Source organism: Grammomys surdaster, unplaced genomic scaffold, assembly GCF_004785775.1.
Source record: "Grammomys surdaster isolate TR1022 unplaced genomic scaffold, NIH_TR_1.0 174, whole genome shotgun sequence".
Lineage (NCBI taxonomy): Eukaryota > Metazoa > Chordata > Mammalia > Rodentia > Muridae > Grammomys > Grammomys surdaster.
In genome coordinates this window covers 15,841,039-15,856,735 of record NW_021604622.1, presented here as the reverse complement: position 1 = coordinate 15,856,735, position 15,697 = coordinate 15,841,039, and the positions used below count along the sequence as shown (strand labels likewise).

General features: G+C 35.8%; 1 pseudogene; it reads right to left on the bottom strand.

The window, feature by feature from the left end:
* Positions 1-268: 268 nt before the first annotated feature.
* Positions 269-1,192, bottom strand: LOC114621282 (annotated as a pseudogene).
* Positions 1,193-15,697: the final 14,505 nt, after the last annotated feature.

The following is a 15,697-nucleotide window of genomic DNA, read 5'->3' as shown; positions in this document are numbered from 1 at the left end:
GCACAGCACAGCACAGCACAGCACAGCACAGCACAGCACAGCACAGCGTTGACCTCTATCCAGCATGCACGTTCTCCTCGCCTAGCCCAGTGCAGAACCACCCTTCTGTTGAGCACTAGATCCACCGCTGTGCATATCGAACAGGAGCTGCACACGATCACAACAACACAGGAAGGAGCCTTAACTGAGGAATCTTAAGAACTATTCCAAGTCACCACTCTTCAAAAGTCCTGAACAGAAATAGATTTTCCTCTACATGCTATTTAGTCTATTTGTAGGACTTCTTGTCAGTATCCAAAACTTTAGCCAATAGTTCTCGTGTTTCAGCATTCAGCAGGGCATGAGAAAAATTACACGATCACCCTGATAACATTTTGTTCCTGTATGATAAAACTTGCAAGGATATTCGTTATGCAAATACAGGCAGTTCTCACCCTTGGTACAATATCCTTGTACTTAATACTTACACATTTCCTTTTTCTTCTCTATCTTTGCATCATGATCAAACTTACACTAGTCTCCCTTAATACACTTCCTTTCAAGGAAGTACTTGCATACTTGCTTCCCTTTGCGTTCCACCTTGTGCTGGTTGATAAAGCCCTGACTCATCCGCACACTGGGCTGGTTCTCCTCAGCATCAGCCTTTTCTTGGGAGCCACTGTTCTTCATTCAGCAAGGCCCTTGACCCTTTGTCTCCAGTGACAGCCCACTTTTGCTTCATTTTCTTCTGCTTAACTTTCTTGTGACCAGCTTTAGATTTTTTTTTTTTATTTTTTTGTTTGGCAGTCTGCTGGGTATCTTCTCCTCCTGCTTTCTTCACAGATTCTCTAGGGAGCAGTGACGGCTGAGTTGTGTTTGCGAGTTCTTTGGCTTGTATGTGCTGTTGAAGCTCTTTGTCAAAATTATCTTCTGATTCCTGACTGTATGCCTCACCATCACTGTATGGGTCATAGTCCTTACTTCTTGATTTTTTACGTGGCAAACTCTTTGGTGATGTTGTAGTGTTTCCAAGGAGCTTAAATTTCTTGGGCATTTGTTCTCAGTCCTGCTTTACTTTCCCTTTGACTTTCTCTGTCTGTGTTTCTTCAACTTCAGTACCATCTATTTCATCAATTCTTTCCTTAGAGTCGGTGGCCGGTTTTTTGCCGAGGGCCGGATTGGGGGGCTTTGAAAAGAGATTTTCAAAATCCATAACTCAGACAGGGACCGTCCCTCTCCACACCAAGCAAGTACTAAACAACAACCAAATTACATACTTCTTATATTTCTATTTTTCTCCCGAATGTGGAAAAATGGAAAAAAATAACTTTTTTTGACATTAGGATATTTATGTCATATTTCTAGATAAAGATTTACATTTTCTTGTTCTTTGCCTTTTTACTGAAGAATCTATTTCTTTAAATTTTGTTGAATATAACACACAACTTAAAATTTTCATTTACAAAAGTTTTCACATTGCATGTAAGTGATCGAGGAACCAGAACATATAAAATTAAATTTAATTGCCTGGAAATACATTGGAATCGGAAGAGCAATTAAATGGACACTGAAATGACTACTCAAAATTTAATTCTTTTAGGAACTTATAGCGTACAATTCATGTCATTAAGACTCAATCTTCTGAAACGCTCATAGTTAGTGATAAAAGTTTCAGATAGCAAGCAATAGCCTAAGCAGAGGAAATCTCACTTCTGTGAATCTCTGATTGAGATCTCAGTGGAGTTCAGAAGTAATCTGTAGTTCTGAAAAGATTCTTAAATATAGCTGACCTTCATTTTGGCCACCTTCTTGAATGTCTAAGAGAAATGTTTTCTGAGAAGTCCCCTAGTCTAGTCACCACCTCTGTGTTTTCATAATTAAGATTGTTATCAACCAAGGACATGTTGGAGAAAAAACATCTGCAGGTATGATTCTTAAAAAGAAGAAATTGTGAGAACTAAATGATTATAAGATGACAATTAGTAGCAGACATGAAAGCAGAATTAATCAGTCTAAGTACATATACATAAATAAAATGATTTCAGTTTGGTTACTTTACACCACATTTAAGAATTAAAATAAAATATCACAGCAGAGTTATAAAGTAAAGGTTTGTTGAAGAGAAAGTGGTTCTTTGTTTTGGATAAAAAATGTAGGCATGAAGGATAAAGTCACCCTCTCAAACTATAATAATACTTGACAGCAAAGGTAGAGGATTTTGTTATCTTTCCCCCATTTTTATTCTTTGTTTTCTGTTTAAAATACTTGATAAAATGAATATCTTTGTATATGTTCAGATCGTAAATATGTAAGCATACCTCAAGTCTTTAATTGATTTAGTTTTTAGCAAACACTTTTTTTTGTTTTCCATTTTTATTGCTGGAGACAGAATATTGTGACTTTAATTGAATGAATCTTTACTCCATCCTATGTCAACACCAGGTTCCTTGGCTTCCATGAACCTCACACACAAGAATCCATCATTTAATTTGCAATGTGTTACATGATTTATTTTAAAACCAAGGCTTTATCTCAGGATTAAACTAATGATTATTTTATATATTATTCTTTATGTAACTTTAAAGCATACTCAAATTAACATTTTTAGCTCCTTGATTTAAAGAATAATTCATGGTACTTTCTTTACTCTGTATCCAATCCCTGACCTCTCTCTTCAATCATAGTTACTGCACCAATATGCATACAGTATATATGTTAACAGAATAGAGGTGTTCTTTTTTGCTATTTATGTTCATTTCTAGCGTAAGGAACCAAGATCTTTCTCCTTTTCAATTGTTTACTTTCTTCTTCACAATTCGTCCATGTAACAAGAAATTTAAGAAAAAATTCCATCACATCTTTGTGGAAACTAAGCTCTGTGTCTTATTACATTGACCTCAGTGAAAAATGAGTTGGCTAGTGTGTCTAGTTCTGCAGTTCAAACTTCCAATACATTTTCTTGAAGGTTGGCAAGAACTGCTATAGAGTGAAAATTATTTGTGATTATACAAATGCAACTATTAACCAGGGAAACCTCCTTGAGTAGAGGTCTAATTTAAACAGATAAATGTATCCCTCATATTTCAGAGTCAGGAATCCATTACAATATCCACTGAATTTTTTTCTAGGTTCTTGCTATCTCTACTTTCACTGAGAATGTCTACACAGTCTAAGCCAAAGAGAAGTACCATTGTAAAGTATTGAAGCAGCCAAACATGGAAAGGATTATGTAAATTATAGTGAAATGGATTTTGGGGAGGTGGTTCAACCCAGAAAGTACTCATTGTATAATTATGAGAACCAGAGTTTAGTTATCCTGAACCCACATAAAAATCAGGGTGATTATATGATTGCATGATCTCATTTTTAGAAGTCAGAGGTAGAAGTAGTCCATGGTTCGCTCTCTACCTATTCTAGCAAACGTATAAGCTCCAGATTCAATATGGCACTTGTCTCAATATGATCACATGGTTGAAGAAAACACCCAGCATTATATATATATATATATACATATATATATGTATATATATATATATAACAAAAATACATATTATACAAAATATATTATACTACATATATATATTATACAAAAAAATTAATATATATTTAGCATACATGTATTTGTATTCACAAACATTCACTGGCAGATGGAGAAAAATAAAGAAGAGAAAAATGATATTAAGATATTAAATAGTAGAAGTAGCAAATGAGAACTGGGTTCAAAATACTGTTAAGAGTGTGGTCAGAGACATTAAGGAAAGAAAAACATGAAGAAAAACAGGTTTCCTATGCTCTTGGAGCTCAGACTTTATCAGGAAGGAATTATATATAATTCTAATATTGAAGAAATTATTTGAAATCTGCTATCTAATAAGGACCACACCAGGCAATCCAACTGTTTATATGTATGTAAGTTTATACACATAAGCAACAAACTGAAGTATTTAAGTTTTATTCACAAAGATATGCACCCACAGTCCCAGTACTCAATATCTATATGTAGCTCATGGTTAAAATGATCTAAAGCATTTCTTTCATTGTAGAATTTCATTTTAGCCATGCTGTGCTTGTCAAATAAGGGAATAGGAGAGGAAGAAAGATAATATTTTCCCATCTAGAGAGAGTCATGAAGCAGCATTTTGTGCAGAGAATTAAAAACATTTTTTATTAATAAAACATAAATTATAAGGTTATGAGTAAAGGGAAATGTAATTGGATTTTTAGCCAAAGGCAAGATTATGGCCTTTTATGTCACTTTAAGTAACTTGGAATTTATACTCTAGGCCAGGGCATATTTCTGCAATAATATTCCTGCAAGCAGAAATTCATGAGATATTAACTGTGCTGAAAGGAAAGAAAAAAGAAAGAAGGAAACGATTTAACAAACTAAATAGAGAAAAACAAGACTTTGCTCTAAATCTAAATATTTTGCTTGCTGATATAAAATGAAGACAAGCAGTCTTGAGGGAAGAAGGAGGCAGATGAGTTGTATGTGAGGAGTCTCTAAAGAGTGCTGAGCGCCATACATAATGAGGTGGTGCACATGATTAAGAAGGCAGTTATATGCAGGTAATAAAACAGAATATATTCTGAAAGTTATTTTATTAATTGGTGATAATTGACTCGTTATCAGTTATACCAAACAGAGTCTATAGGAATCAAAGAGTGTAATTCAAAGGACACTGCAGGAACACTGCATTTCATGGATGCCGGTTGACAAGTCACATGCTTATGGGAAGTAAGTGTTAGAATTCTGAGGGGAAAAGTTTTTCCAATGTAAGTGTTAAAGCTCTGCTCTTGGGTCTGGGGAAGCTTTCCCCACTGCAAATGTTACAGCACTGTTCTGGTAGGGAAGATTTCCCAAAGTGTTACAGCGCTGACAGAAAGGGGAACCTGACAATCCAGAGATAAAGAATACCACAAAGTCACATAATGCAACAAACCTCATAGAAGAGATTTATTAAAATAGAAAAACCCAGAAGATTGGCTACCTCTGCTTGGAGAAGCAGCAAAGAACTGAGCAGAAAAGAGGATTGGTACAGTGTTTCTTGTGGGGTGGATCTTTCCAGATTGGGAACTGATAGGATTTCAAGTCCACAGCTTGTTGTAAACTCAGGGATTGGTGTGATTTCAAGTCCTGATTTGGGGTTTCTTAGTTTCGAGGGTGAGGCCTGGGTCCAGTTGTTAGAGAGACTAGACTGTTCTGTGGATGGAACATGGCATGTGGAGGTCCTCAGGGGAGGAGCTTGACCACTCTCTTGTCCTGAGAGGCTTATAAGGAAGCTACATGGCTTCTAATACAGAATGTTAAAAAAAAAGTCTCAGTTTCATGTAAAAAGACAGGCAGATATTTTATAGTAAAAATTGTCTGTAATGGAAGAACCACCTGAAGTTGATATATATTGTTTAATGTAGTATATCCAGTTGCACTGTATCCTACAATGCTTATTGCATCCTAAGTTAAGGTAGCTATGATAGATCATTGTCAATGTTGTTACAAAGCCATTAAGGCATTTTTGTGCATGCCTGAGAAGAGGGAGCATGTGGGGCCATCAAATGGCATCAATGACATTTGCAGTTTATGTTATTTTGTTTTAACGCCTGCTAATACTTTGTAAGTCCTTTCTCTTTTATATCAATTACATAGTCTGCTATACTCAATCCATTCCTTCTTGATCTGTCATTCTAAATATATATTATTTGATTATGTAGAAGTAGTTCATTTTCTCTTTGTCAATGTGTCTTTCCACTTATCATGTCATAGTTGAGTAGTTTATTACTTCTTACCTAATTTTAAACATTTTCTGTAGTTGCCTTATAATTCATAATTGCACTCCAGTTGTGAAAAACATAAGTCATTGTTGCTTTTCTATTCTCTTTAATAGTGGTGCTAAATTTTTCTTTGGAGATTAGAATAGCCAGTTTAATGTCTTGTGTAATATACTAAGTATTAAACCTATTTCAATTCTTCAGAGGCATTTTGGGATCATTATTGCATATCATTTTATCAAACATGTAAAACACCAACTTTGCCAATATGCAGTCAACCCTTGGCAGAGAAACTCTAGAAATAATTATCGAGTATCATTCTGTTTGATACTATAGCCCACAGTCATAATCACTATAATAAAGTTTATTTCTTTGGAGAATCAAATTGCAGATACTTGTTTTGTCCCTTATGAACCAAATTATTATGCTCCACCAAGCTTGAATTTGTTTTAATGTCATTGTGGTTTACTCAGCTGGTGAATATTTTTCTAAACTAGTAATTATACACACAGTTGCTAGTCTAATGGATATTAGACCACATGATTTATTCGCTGCTATGCTCTGCCATTTTATTTTACTGTTATCTTAAGTCATTTATTTTATTAATGAGGATATAAATTTTCCTCTTAAAAAAGCAGTTTGCTGGACTTGAATTGTTTCATTCCTTGTTTTATCTGTAGGACAGTAATTTATGTATACATAAGTGTTTTTGTAAAACCTTATATTCAGTATATTCACAAAAGAGAAGGGACTAGAGAGAATGGCACAGTGATGAAGAATAAAAGCATGAATGAATATCCCCAGGAATAATATAGTATACTATGAGTTATCACATGTACAAATTAGCAGTAGACAGGACATGATTCATAAGGCTTGCTATCCACAAAACTACCTCAAATAAATGAGTTATAAGGTAGTTAGGTGACCCTGTATCAGGAGAACAAACTGAAGAGCAATAAAAGAGATATCTGAAATTTTCTTTACATATATAAATATAGGTGTATAGAACTGTTAATAATTCCATACACAGGCATACACACACACATATAACACACACAAATTCACAATCAATTTATTAATCAATCAATCAATCAATCAATCATTTCTCAGCATCAAATGAAGCTTCTAGTACTAGGATGGTTTATATATAATTAAATCGTTGGACATATGAGTCCCATGGGAAATCCTAAGCAACTGAAACTATTCCAAAAACTACTAGTTGCTTGTTACAAGCTGACATTAAGGCCTCATTGTTGAAGACAACACCTACACAACTAATTGAACACAGAGAAGTAGAACTGGTGACTTCTTTTAACCTTTACCCTAATAGACTAGTGTTCAAGGTACTGGAAGGTACTCTGTATGCTACCAAAGAAGAAAGATAAACAGTAGCGCAGCTACAAACCCTTCCATCTACAATGGTGATCTGCCTGAAAGATATGTTGGTGCAAGACTAGGGGATAAAGTAAACAACCAAAATCTAATTTATTTTAGAGCCAATCCATGAGATGGAATGCATATCCTGAAACTTGATGGGACAATGACATAGGGGAAAAATAAATAATAGCATTGTGCTTAAGGAACATAGCAAGAAACTGACTCCTAAAGACATTCAGCTATTCTCATAGATCACAGTCTTGTTCACCATCGTCAGAGAAGCTTCCTTCTGTAGCATATGGAAACAAATATAGACCATGTACAAAGAGCAGAAGACTTTGGAGCACTCAACACTGAGTGTGATGTCTCCAAATATCACCCCTCCAGACTTGGAGAATTCTGCAGAAGACAGAACAGAATGAGTATAGGAGCCTGAGTGGATGGTGGAAAACATGGAATCAAGACCTTCTAAAGACAATGGGACCATCACACCTGTTCATAACCATACACAAAAGCAAAATTAATTTATTCCGAGGGACCCTCACTGGGACAATAAACAACTCTTTTTTTTTTTTTTAATTTTTTTATTGGATGTTTTATTTACATTTCATATGTTGTCCCCTTACCCCATCCCCCACCCACCCAGGAACCCCCAATCCCCTCACACCTCCTCCTTCTTCTTTGTGGATGTAACCTCTATCTACCCCCCCACTCCCACCTCCCCACCCTCAAAACTCCCACCCCCTGGGGCGTCCAGCCTTCATGAGGTCAAGGATCTCATCTTCCACCTGTGCCCAGCAGGGCCCTCCACTCTTATATATTCAGCTAAGGCCCTGGATCCCTCCATAAGTGCTCCCAGGCTGGTGGTTTAGACCCTGGGAGCTGTGGTTGGTTGGTATTGTTGCTCTCCTCATGGGGCCACAAATCCTTTCAGCTCCTTCAGTCTTCACTCTAACTCCTCCATTGAGAACCCCATGATCACTTCAATGGCTAGTTGTGAGCATCTGCCTCTGAATATGTCAGACTCTTGAAGACCTCTGAGGAGACATCCATATCAGGCTCTTATCAGCATGCACTTCCTGACTTCCACATCAGCATCTACCTTTGGTGACTGCACATGGGATGGATACTCAGGTGGAAAGGTCTTCAGACGGCCCCTCCTTCAGTTTTTGTCCCTCGCTTTGTCTCCATATTTGCTCCCTTGAGTATTTTGTTGCTCCTTCTAAGAAGGACCGAATCACCCCCACTTGGTCTTCCTTCTTTATGGACTTCATGTGGCCTGTGAGTTGCATCTTGGGCATTTTAAGGTTCTGGGCTAATATCCAATAATCAGTGAGTGAATACCATGTGTGTTCTTTTGTGATTGGCTTACCTCACTCAGTATGATAATTTCTAGTTCCATCCATTTACCTAGGAACCTCTCAAATTCATTGTTTTTAATAGCTGAGTAATACTCCATTGTGTAAATATACCACATTTTTTTAATCCATTCCTCAGTTGAAGGACATCTGGGTTCTTTCCAGCTCCTGGCTATTATAAATAAGGCTGCTATGAACATAGTTGAGCATATGTCCTTATTATATGTTCGAGCACCTTCTGGGTATATGCCTAGGAGTGGTATAGCTGGATCCTCGGGTAATGCTATGTCCAATTTTCTGAGGAACCGCCACACTGATTTCCAAAGTGGTTGCACCATCTTGCAGTCCCACCAACAATGGAGGAGTGTTCCTCTTTCTCCACACCCTCGCCAGCATCTACTATCACCTGAGTTTTTAATCTTAGCCATTCTGACTGGTGTGAGATGGAATCTCAGGGTTGTTTTGATTTGCATTTCCCTGACGACTAAGGATGCTGAACATTTCTTTAGGTGCTTCTCGGCCATTCGAGTTTCTTCTGTTGAAAATTCTTTGTTAAGCTCTATACCCCATTTTTTAATAGGGTAATTTGGTTGCCTGGAGTCTAATTTCTTGAGTTCTTTGTATATATTGGATATTAGCCCTCTATCAGATGAAGGATTGGTAAAGATCTTTTCCCAATTTGTTGGTTGTCGTTTTGTCCTATTGACAGTGTCCTTTGCCTTACAGAAACTTTGCAATTTTATGAAGTCCCATTTGTCAATTCTCGATCTTAGAGCATATGCCATTGGAGTTCTGTTCAGGAACTTTTCCCCTGTGCCCAAGTATTCGAGGCTTTTCCCCACCTTCTCTTCTATTAGTTTCAGTGTATCTGGTTTTATGTGGAGGTCCTTTATCCACTTAGATTTGAGCTTTGTACAAGGGGATAAGAACTCTCCCCCTACCTATTCAATATAGTACTGGAAGTCTTAGCCAGAGCAATTAGACAACAAAAAGAAGTCAAAGGGATACAAATAGGAAAGGAAGAAGTCAAAATATCGCTATTTGCAGATGATATGATAGTATACTTAAGTGACCCCCAAACTTCCACCAGAGAACTCCTAAACCTGATAAACAACTTCAGCAAAGTGGCTGGTTATAAAATCAACTCAAACAAATCAGTAGCCTTCCTCTACATGAAAGATAAACAGACTGAAAAAGAAATTAGGGAAATGACACCCTTCACAATAGTTGCAAATAATATAAAATACCTTGGTGTGAATCTAACCAAGCAAGTGAAAGACCTGTATGACAAGAACTTCAAGTCTCTGAAGAAAGAAATTGAAGAAGATCTCAGAAGATGGAAAGATCTCCCATGCTCATGGATTGGCAGGATTAATATAATAAAAATGGCCATCTTGCCAAAAGCAATCTACAGATTCAATGCAATCCCCATTAAAATCCCAACTCAATTCTTCACAGAGTTAGAAAAGGAAATTCTCAAATTCATATGGAATAACAAAAAACCTAGGATAGCGAAAACTATTCTCAACAATAAAAGAACTTCGGGAGGAATCACCATCCCTGACCTCAAGCTGTACTACAGAGCAATAGTGATAAAAACTACCTGGTATTGGTACAGAGACAGGCAGGAAGATCAATGGAATAGAATTGAAGACCCAGAAATGAACCCACACTCCTATGGTCACTTGATCTTTGACAAAGGAGCTAAAACTGTCCAGTGGAAAAAGGACAGCATTTTCAACAAATGGTGCTGGTTCAACTGGAGGACAACATGTAGAAGAATGAAAATAAACAACTCTTAACGGTAGGCCTGATGCCTAGCAGTAAATATCCAACGCAAAATGAATTCAAAGTCATTTTTGCAGGTTCTTTATCTAAAAATGTAGCCTCAGAATTTGTTTCCTTATAAGTCCTTTGTGTATATATTATAGCTTCTGTATTTATGTTTTATAGGCTCCAATATTAGTTCTGGCAATTCTACTCAGGTCCTCTACAAAAACACGAGTTCTCTTACCTGTTGTGTCATATGCCCATCCTAAGAACGTATTTTGTCTTATTAACAACAAAAAATAAGTCACGAATTGCTGGAAAATAATTATGTATCAAGCAATATTCCAAATATTATGAGTTATGTGGTGGAGTTAGGCTTTTCAAGAAAACATTTTCTTTAAATTATTTCAAATTTTATTGAAACATATTATTCTTTACACATTTTGAGGTACAATAGATATTTAACCCATTTACCATCTCGAACTTATACAATTTTTGTACTGGGCACATTGCAAGTTCTCTCTTGCAATTAACTTGAGGCTTATAATGCACAGCTGTTCACAACATTGATAGTATTTCCCCAGAGAAGAAAGCCATTACTACTATCATTTAACTGCAATGCTCCCATTGATAAGCTATTCCCCATTCCTACTCTTACTCCCTTTAAATCAAAATTGTTTGTTTACATTTCTTATTATGCTTTTGTCAAATATAAAAGGGACAACAGAAAAAATAATGCTCCTGCATGTACATAGCAAACATTGAGAAGAGTGAATAGACATAAGTATTCTTTCATATCCACCACTATAAAAATTTGCTAAAATGATAGTTTGCTACATACTAGAAATAAAAATGTGAGGATGACTTTGGATTTCTTTTAAAGTTAGTTAAATATGCTTGGTGAGGGCTTTGTGTGGGTATTTGCATACGAGTACAGCAGGCCATGAAGGCCAGAAAAAGATTTCAAATACCCTAGGCTCCAATACATGTCTGGTAACTGAACTCAAATCCTCTCCAAAATTATTGAGAGCACTTACCTGCTCAATCATCTCTCTAGCTTAAGAATAGTATTTAGAAATATGATATATTTTTATTTCATGGAAGAAAATAATTGTTTACCAAACTACATTTTCAATATATCAATTAAATGCCCAATTCTTAAACCTGAGGTTGTTTTAGAAGACTGTCATTTATTCAGATTGGTGTCTTTCTTTGCTAAAGAGAATGATAAGTAAATGAATTTTCTCATTTCAAAATGTTGAATCTGAAAAACAAAATGATATTTATACACGAATTTTATAATTAATTCAAAATACAAGATAATTTGTCAATGGTTATGTGTCTCTAAATAAAATATTTTCTGAGTGTATATTTTAAAATGTAGAGAAGATAATTTGATCTGAACTTCCTAAGACAGACAAAGACAGTGAATCTATTAAAAGGAAACACAAAACTACTTAACAGCACCTGGGAAGTGGACTAGGGATATTTTGTGTTGTCCTTGAAGGGTAATTTAATGCAAAAGAAAAGTAGTCAATTTCATGAAAAATCATTAAGAGGGAACATCAAATGCCATCAAAGTATACTTCCTTTAAATGTCTTCTAAAGGTTGGACTCTTTAAGAGCATATAATTGGAATTTGTTTTCTATGACCAACTTTTATAATGAAAGAACATATTTTAATAAGCCATAAGAATATATGATTATTTTACAAGAACATTTTTGGGTACTGTATGGTAATGTACAATATTTAACTCGATGTTAATGAGTACTATAAAAGAGCTTCAATATCATGTTTGATTATTCCTAAATGTATCTATCATCATCATGAGAAACAATAGTTTCTTTCCATTACTTCTTATATTTGAAGCACATTTGAAGGTATAAAATATAATCATATCATTTACAGCTTCCCTCTCTTCCTTCTTACTCTCACCGTATCTCTTCCCCTACATCTTTGTCCTCTTTTTCTGTGACCATTGTTGCTACACACACATATGAATGACTATACAGATGAATATAGCCTGCTGGGTCTTTGTACTATGCTTTTATGTATATGTCTCCAACTATGACCACTCTGGAAACGGAAACTGACAAGAGAACTCTTCCCTGGGGAAGACTAATTTTCCTTCTTTCAGAAGTTGTTAATTGCTTATATCTCTTCATCTATGGTGGGGCACTGAAAGATTTTTGTATCTATATTGTGGTAACAAATATTGTTGAAAAGATTCAGGCCTTGGTTAAGCAGCAATAATGGTGAAATTTCCATGAGTGGTATTTCCCTGATATAGGTATAAAGTAAAAAAATCTCACTGAAGACATATGTGTGTGTGTGTGTGTGTGTGTGTGTGTGTGTGTGTATGTGTGTGTATTACACATACATATGTAATTGTAATCACACATAAATGTGTACATATAGTATATATGTACATACAATAAACACACACACACACACATATATATATGGATATTATAAGTTAATTTATATAATATAATGTTTTCCTATTTCATTTCCAGTCACCTTTAATATTATTTGCCCATCTTTTCTTCTGTATTATCTTCCCTTTTCTGTCTCCAATTAGACCCCTTTCTCCCTTTTCAGTTTGTTTTTAAGTGTCAAGGTGGAATAGAATTTTATTAACTATTGTTCTCTTCAGTAATGTCTACTTTCCTGCAGATAAACAGATATGTAGATTCTCAAAATATTTCTTGACTGTGTTTTTACATAATTTGAAATGCCAGTGTTACTACAAGGATTCCACATAGAATACAAAGAAATGTACCATGTTTGGGATAGATTAACATTTTTTGAAACTCATGTCATAAACTTAAAAGTTGATGTGAGGAGTAAAAAATAATAATTATGAGATGATCATTACTGGTGGCTTCCATGTATTATTTTTACTTGACAATGATGTAAAAATTCATCTTGGAGAATCTTAGTCTGGAATGGAAGTTTACTGTGAATCAAATTTTCCCATGGTGAGGTGTAAGTTTGCTTAATATACATGGGTGGCAACCATATGAGGTTTCCCTGAGAAGGAAGATTATTATTATCTGAAACTTCTCAAGGTCTGTGTTTTCCAAGGGCATTTAATGGTTGATGTGAATTAATACATGCATAACACTATATTAATGAAATTCCCAGGCATACATCTCATGCCAATATTTTAAAATTTAAATTATAATCAAAAGTCAATACTGTTTTTATATAGATATCAAAAAACAAACAAATTAGAAATTATGTGATAAATTGCGTCAAAGCATGATGCTTCATTCATAGATCTTTTAAAAAGAGAAAAATCAGAATAGCTAAGATTAAATAACTCAAGTGACATCCCATGCAGCTGAGGATGTGGAGAAAGAGGAACACTCCTCCATTTTTGGAGGGATTGCAAACTGGTACACAATCAATCTACTCATTCCTCAGAAAATTGGAATTACTTCTACTTGAAGAACTAGCTATACTGCTCCTGGAGATATACCCCAAAAGGGTCCACCATACCACAAGGACATCTGCTCCACTATGTGCATCTCAGCCTTATTTATAATAGCTGGAAACTGGAAGTAAGCTAGATTTCCTTCAACCAAATAGAGGATACAGAAAATCTGTTTTATTTACACAGTAGAATACTATTCAGCTATTAAAAACAAGGACATCAAAATTTTGCAGGCAAATGGATGGAATTAGAAAATATCATTCTGAGTGATGTAACCCAAACCCAAAATGACATGTATGGTATGCACCCACTGATGAGTGGATATTAGTCATAAAGTGCAGAATACACAGGATACAACCTACAGACCATAAGAAGTAAAAGAAGCAGAAAGACACAAGTGAGGAGGCTTCAATCCCACTTATAAGGGAGAAGGAACTAATCAAGGGAAACAGAGGGAAGGATGGATCTGAGTGGGAGAGTAGAGGGGTGGGAAGGAACAAGATGAGGGATTGGAGTCATGGAGACAGGAGAGAAGCCCAGAAGGCCAAGAAAATCAGTTGAAATACAGAGCCTTGGGTGGTGGGGGTTGGGGTGAACCCCAAAATGAATTTTTATACCTCAAGGCTCATGCCTATCAGTCTGAGATAACCTGGAGTGTTCACTCACTTGCTTCTACATATTTTGATTCTTGTGCTGCTTCAGTTTGTAAAGTTACTTGAAAAGTATAGACATTCAGGCGGAGGGGTAAACTCTTAGGGACCTGGTAAATAGAAAGGTTTGGTTATCATTAGTGTAGATAATGGAAATGAAAAGGGAAGAAAAGATAAATGAAAGATGCTACTCCAATTTCATTCCTGAATCAAGCATAGTCTGAAAGGAAAGCTCTCTTTGAGGCAACTCATGTCGGGCTTCACCACAGTGCTCTTCTGAGTATTCACCAAAAAAGCCCAAGACTTGCTAGCAATTAGACTAATAAAACTACTAAACATAAAATCATTCCTCTGGGGAATATCATATAGAGATGGTGCCAATGTAATTCTACTGATTCTTCACTGGCAATCCACAACAGATAGATCAATGAAGTACTCTTGTGTTTAAGCTGTCTTGTATTTCACCCAGCACGTAAAATTAAAACTAAGAATGTTCGATGCAAAACAAGTGAGATATGACACTTAGAGAATTAGAAACAAATTAAGACAGACTTTCTTTTTTCTTTTTTTTTTATATTGGGTATTTTATTTACATTTCAGATGCTATTCCCTTTCCCCATTCCCCGCCCCCCACACACAGAAGCCCCCATCCCATCTCCCTTCCTCCTGCTTCTATGAGGATGTGCCTCCACCCACTCACCCACTCCCACCTCCCCACCCTTTAATTCCCCCACACTGGGGCATCCAGCCTTCACACAACCAAAGACCTCCTCTCCCACCTGTGCCCTACAAGGCCCATGGTTCCAGCTGTATATGTAGGGAAGGATGGCCTTGTAAGACAGACTTTCTTATTCCCTCTCATAAAATCCATCTTTCAAAAAATAAAGCTACAGGACAGTTACTGTTGCACATATCTTGAACATGCGATTTTAAATAAAGTCTGCAATATATATTACAAATTTTATTTACAAGGACAAGCAATTATTCACATATTTTACTATCAACATCAGATTCTCCTATACCTTGTCGAAATATTTCGAAGCATCTTTAAAATTATTTGGTAACAGTCACATGCTTGCTTCAAAATTAATTCAAATATGTTTTTACTTCTTGGGCACAAAAGTGGACTACTGAAAAATAAGTCCAAGAAAAATGGGGAGCAAAGGAGGCTCCATTTAGCATACTAGTCTGTGTGATCCTGTCTCTCAATTTTTCCTATTGCGTTAGAATTACTGGCTTTTAGGACTCAGGCATAGATCTCTTATTGTAACCTTTTGCAAAGTATTACTTAATGTGTAAAACCTTTTATGTTACATATCATAAATTCTAACAAATCAGAATATAATGATGATGT